This window comes from Leptopilina boulardi, unplaced genomic scaffold (assembly GCF_019393585.1).
Source record: "Leptopilina boulardi isolate dan_hultmark-lab unplaced genomic scaffold, ZJU_Lbou_2.1 LbouV2_208, whole genome shotgun sequence".
Classification (NCBI taxonomy): Eukaryota; Metazoa; Arthropoda; class Insecta; order Hymenoptera; family Figitidae; genus Leptopilina; species Leptopilina boulardi.
Window position 1 is genome coordinate 1,533,786 of NW_026137761.1, and position 6,306 is coordinate 1,540,091.

A 6,306-nucleotide genomic window follows, 5' to 3' on the forward strand; every position below is an offset into this window, starting at 1 on the left:
TTTGTAGTGTTCTAAAGACAGTAAATTACGTCAAGAAGAGAAAGAAGATTACGGTAATTTACCGGTAAATTACCGGATCGTTTTTTCTCTGAGAATTTATGAGAATTTTTACTTGTACTTTTATCCTTTGCTGACACGTGCGTTGTCATGACAACGTGTATGACGAGGATAAAAGTACAGACATATGTTCCTGACTGTATAATTATTATTATAATGAAAAATATCTTTGTTACAATATATAATATATATATTAATATATTAATATTGATATAATATTACATTATTATATTGAATCAGGTACATTTATATGCCTGCACTTTTATCCTTGTCTAACACACATGTTGCCATGACGACGCACGTGTTAGACAATGATAAAAGTGCAGGCATATATACCCGACTCTCATCTTGTCAGTAAGAACACAGAGAAAATTAGGGTGCAGTCCCATGGAGCAGATTAGCAGATTAGACGTTGACCAATAAAAAAACAGTCTCTAACGGAAATGCAAAATTTGCCGCGAGAGATAAACTTTTGATTGGCTGAAATCTATTCTGCTAATCTGCTCCATGGGACTGCACCCTTACAGTCTATTATATTCATTGTTCAAATTATTCATTTAATAACATGTCGGTCCGTTATTTATAACTTACATACTATAAAAATACATATTTAAATTTAAAAAAGGCAATTATCAATCACTTAAATGAATATTCTCATAAATTCTCTTTTTTTCGGTAATTTACCGCAATTTTCTTTCTTACATTCTCAGGTTTCAATTTTACCGAGAATTTTAAAACACTACTCGTTTGGGAACGCAGAACAAGAGGTAGAGAAAGGTAAAGAAAGATAAGGTAGTTAAAACTTGGTGGGGGAAATTCAAGATGGACGAAAACTGATGCATAACTTTACATTGACGGAGCATTTACACCTTTGGTAAAAAAATTTTTTATTTTTGAATTTTCCGAAATACACAAACCTGATTGGTTGTTCACAATCTGATTGATAATGGACAACCAATCAGATCTTTGCATTTCCGAAAATCAAAATAAAAAATTTTTTTTACCAAAGGTGTAAATGCTCCATGAGGCTCAATCTCAATTTTTTACATATCACGCTTAAATGAAAATTTTTAACCAAATTATATTGCAATTTTGTTTTCTAATTCTAAAAAACCATTTAATGTAATAATGAAAAACGATTTTATTTTTTTATATGCTTTGTTATTGCATTAAATGGTCCTTTTAAAATGGAAATTAAAATTCCAATATTTTTAGGATAGATATTGTCTTTCATTTTACAGCCATATTGTATTCTCCGCTACACTGTTAAGGCCTAAGCAGAATAGATTCTTGAACGGGAACGCAATCGTAAACGGAAACGTAAGAATGAGTAAGAGAAGGATAACAAATATCTTTATTCTTTTCTCACTCATTCTTACGTTTCCGTTCACGGTTGCGTTCCCGTTCAAGAATCTATTCTGCTTTGGCCTTTAGAAAAATCTGTATTAGATTTAATATACATGCGTATAAAGCGAATATGCACTACAGGTATTGAAATCTAAGATACATGTATATTAAATTTAAAGTGACAACATGGCGGCTGTAGATGCCTATTTCACCAAACGGTCATTATTTCCTTGATATTGAAAATTTATTTGAAATTGAAACAACAGTGCGTAATTCTTTAACTATTGTGTTGTTTATGTCCAAATAATGTTTTATAAGGGGAAAATTTTTCAAAAAAAACATTCTAAATACAAGAATTTTAATACTTATATGTGACATTTAGGTTAAGTACTATAAATGTCAAATTATATGCATTTTTACAATGTAAATTGATTTAAACTTGTATTTACATGAAAGAAATTACTTTGCTTTATTAATAAAAACCTTATTTTGTACACAAGAACATGTATAAATTGAGTAAAATGCAATTTTTTTATTTGAATTTTTTTCAATGACAAAATTTAATATACTTTGTATATGAATTACACTCTAATATACCAGTTTCTTAAATTTAAGTACTTTATGTATATTAAAACTACAAACATTTTTAACAGTATACTTAAGGTGCTTTTATACCTCCAGTATTTTGGTCAGGCAATCGGCTGGATTGAATTTTCACGGCTGTATCACTGAATTTGATTGGCTCTGACTAATATTCCATTTCCACCGTGAAAATTGAATATTTTTAGAGCCAATTAAATTCAGTGATTCTCCGTGAAAATTCAATCCAGCCGATTGCTTCATCAAAATACTGGAGGTATAAAAGTACCTTTAAACTGCATACTACTACTATACAGAGACATAAAGCGTATGGCAGAAAATCATGAGTGCAAGAGATATAGACGTATATCACTATCCCTCTTAAGGAGACGCATGAAAATCCCCTAAACTTCATATAGCAGAAATGCCATTTGACAGAAATTTATATAACAGAAATTTTATTGGACAGAATATTTACATGGCAGACAATTCATATAACAGACTTTTCATTGGACAGACGTTTGATTGGACATAATTTTTATCGAACAGAAATGTCACTTAACAGAAATTTTATCTGACAGAATTTCCATTCAACAGAACATAAGTATAGCAGAACTCTCATTGGATAGAATATTTACACGGCAGACGATTCATATAACAGACTTTTCATTGGGCAGACGTTTGATTGGACAGAAATGTTACTTAACAGAAATTTTATCTGACAGAATTTCCATTCAACAGAACATAAGTATAGCAGAACTCTAATTGGTCATAATTTAACTTTTGCATCATACATTCTCATTCCTGCTTTATTTTTAACTTGTCGGTAAAGTAGACGTAGAGGTCAGTAGTTGCTATTTCTTTCTCGCCCCAAAGTTTGAATATTAAATAATAAAACTAATATTTTATTTCATTATTATTGATAATGAATACCTAATAATTATAAGTAAATAAAATATTAGTTTTATTATTTAATATTCAAACTTTGGGGCGAGAAAGAAATAGCAACTACTGACCTCTACGTCTACTTTACCGACAAGTTAAAAATATAGCAGGGATGAGAATGTATGATGCAAAAGTTAAATTATGACCAATTAGAGTTCTGCTATACTTATGTTCTGTTGAATGGAAATTCTGTCAGATAAAATTTCTGTTAAGTATATTTCTGTTCGATAAAAATTCTGTCCAATCAAACGTCTGCCCAATGAAAAGTCTGTTATATGAATCGTCTGCCGTGTAAATATTCTATCCTATGAGAGTTCTGCTATACTTATGTTCTGTTGAATGGAAATTCTGTCAGATAAAATTTCTGTTAAGTGACATTTCTGTTCGATAAAAATTCTGTCCAATCAAACGTCTGTCCAATGAAAAGTCTGTTATATGAATTGTCTGCCATGTAAATATTCTGTCCAATAAAATTTCTGTTATATAAATTTCTGTCAAATGGCATTTCTGCTATATGAAGTTTAGGGGATTTTCATGCGTCTCCTCTTAAGGTGCTTTTATACCTCAAATTTGCATCAGATGAACATTATTTCTGGACCGTGAAAATGCGTGAAAAGTCATTTTCACGGCGGGTATTTTTGAATTGTTTTAAACAAAAAATGTTTTTTTAAGTAATATAATATTAAATAATTGTTTAAATATGTAAGAACACTTTAAAATAGTGATAAAAAGATGATTTGATTAAAAAATTTATCTTTAAAACGTTTCCTGCTACAAGAAAGTATAAAATGACGATGTTTGTGAAATGGTTTGTACAGTGCTTCTTCCTTGTGAGTTTCTCTCAAAGTTTTGTTTATGTTTTGTCGGTTCTTTTTAACTTTTAATAAATAATGAGTGCTGCAAATAAATCGGTAAGTTGAATTGTTTATTAAATAAATTTAAATTCAACTAATTGATTCGAATAACTGAAAGAACCTTAATATACAGAAAGTATTTGAGAGATGAGTGGAAAATTGATTTATAACCTCAAATTTATACACGTACTTTTTGTGTTTTTAAATATCAAGTTTTATAATTACTTATGATTTTCATACGTAATTATAATTAATTTTCGAAACAATTAGTTGAATTTAAATTTATATAATAAACATTTCAACTTACCGATTTATTTTCAGCACTCATTATTTATTACAAGTTAAAAAGGAACCGACAAAACATAAACAAAACTCTAAGAGTCACTCACAGGGAAGAAACACTGTAGAAACCATTTCACAAATATCGTCATTTTACACTTTCTTGTAGCAGAAAACGTTTTAAAGCAAATTTTGCTAAATTTTTCAATCAAATCATCTTTCCATCACTATTTTAAAGTGTTCTTACATATTTAAACAATTATTTAATATTATATTTCTTAAAAAACCATTTTTTGTTCAAAACGATTCAAAAATACCCGCCGTGAAAATGACTTTTCACGGCCCAGAAATAATGTTTATCTGATCGAAATTTGAGGTATAAAAGCACCTTTAATATTTAACATTAAACATTAAATTTCATTGTTTAAAACATTGCAATTAAGAAGTGCACGTAAAACAGGCTATAGTTTTTCATGTTTTTGATCAAAACAGGTGTGCTTCTTCTGACGTTTTTTAGAAACTAGTTTTGTTTACGACTTTGTACTGAGAAAATTTCATCGATACTTGTGCTAAAGGCCTGAGCAGAATAGAAACGTTACCGGAATCGTAACCGCAAACGCAACCGGAATGATGAGTTGGAGAAGGACAAACAATAAGTCTATCCTTCTCTAACTCATTTTTCCGGTTGCGTTTGCGATTACGATTCCGGTTACGTTTCCATTGTGCTTAGGCCTTAAACCATTTGATTCTTAGCACTGATGGAGCATTTACACCTTTAGTAAAAAAAAATTTTATTTTGCTTTTTCCGAAGTACACAAATCTGATTGGTTGTTCACAATCTGATTGATAATGGACAACCAATCAGATGTTTGCATTTCGGAAAATCAAAGTAAACATTTTTTTTTACCAAAGGTGTAAATGCTCCATGAGCGCTAATAGCGAGAATCTGGAAAACGCCTATAGGTACGGAAGCCTGTACGGCTCACGAGCGTCTCGGACGCAAGTGGCGGTGTTTCGTACCACAAGTGGCACGAAGTCCGTCCAACTTGAGGCAAGTTCGTTAGTTCGTGCCACTTGTTGGACAGGCTCCGTGCCACTTGTGGAAAGTGGATTTTTTGAAGGGTCATTCACAAATATGACAATTCCGTTGGATCCTGTTGCTATCTATTTCGTCAGTGCTTTTCATTTCAATTTCATGTGAAGAAGAAGAAATGAATTTTATAAGATATTAGTAATATTAGCATATTAGTAAATGTCATGGAACAAACTTTTTATAGTTCACACATAAATACTCCTTCCAAACGTAAATATACATATTAATAAACTACGGATTCCACAAAGAATTAAGCGGAAGTTTTTTCTTAGTTTAGAATAAAAATAAGATTTTTTGGTTATGTTGTCATTTTTTAATTTAAAATACATGAAGAGGATTTTATTTTTTAAAATTAAAAGTATATTTTTATGAATATTTAAGATTAATAAAGATGTCAATATCATTTGTTTACACTGAAATGTAATCTTTTACATATATTTTCAATTAAAAAATAACAAATTCATTTTTATTCAAAAACATTAAACGGACTTGCCCGGATGAAATTATACTTGAAATGAAAAGCACTGACGAAATAGACGGCAACAGAATACAACGGAATTGTCATATTTGTGAATGACCCTTCAAGAAATCCACTTTTCACAAGTGGCACGGAGTCTGTCCAACAAGTGGCACGAACTAACGAACTTGCCACAAGTTGGACGGACTTCGTGCCACTTGTGGTACGAAACACCGCCACTTGCGTCCGAGACGCTCGTGAGCCGTACAGGCTTCCGTATATAGGCCTAAGCAGAATAGATTCTTGAACGGGAACGCAATCGTGAACGCAAACGTAAGCATGTGTGAGAGAAGAATAAAGATATTTGCTATCCTTCTCTTACACATTCTTATGTTTCCGTTTACGATTGCGTTCCCGTTCAAGAATCTATTCTGTTTAAGGCCTTAAAATGGGTGTTTTCGGCAGATGCTCCGGAGTGCTTTGGAGCATTTTTTGATTGTCTGGATCCAATAGAATTAATAGGTGATTGGACTATAAAATGTTCTGGAGTATTCCTGGAGCATCTGCCGAAAACGCCTAATATAACGTATATGGAGCATTTACACCTTCGGCAAAAAATTTTCTTCACTTTGCATTTTCCGAAATACACTTACCTGATTGGTTGTCCACAATGAATCAGATTCTGGACAACCAAT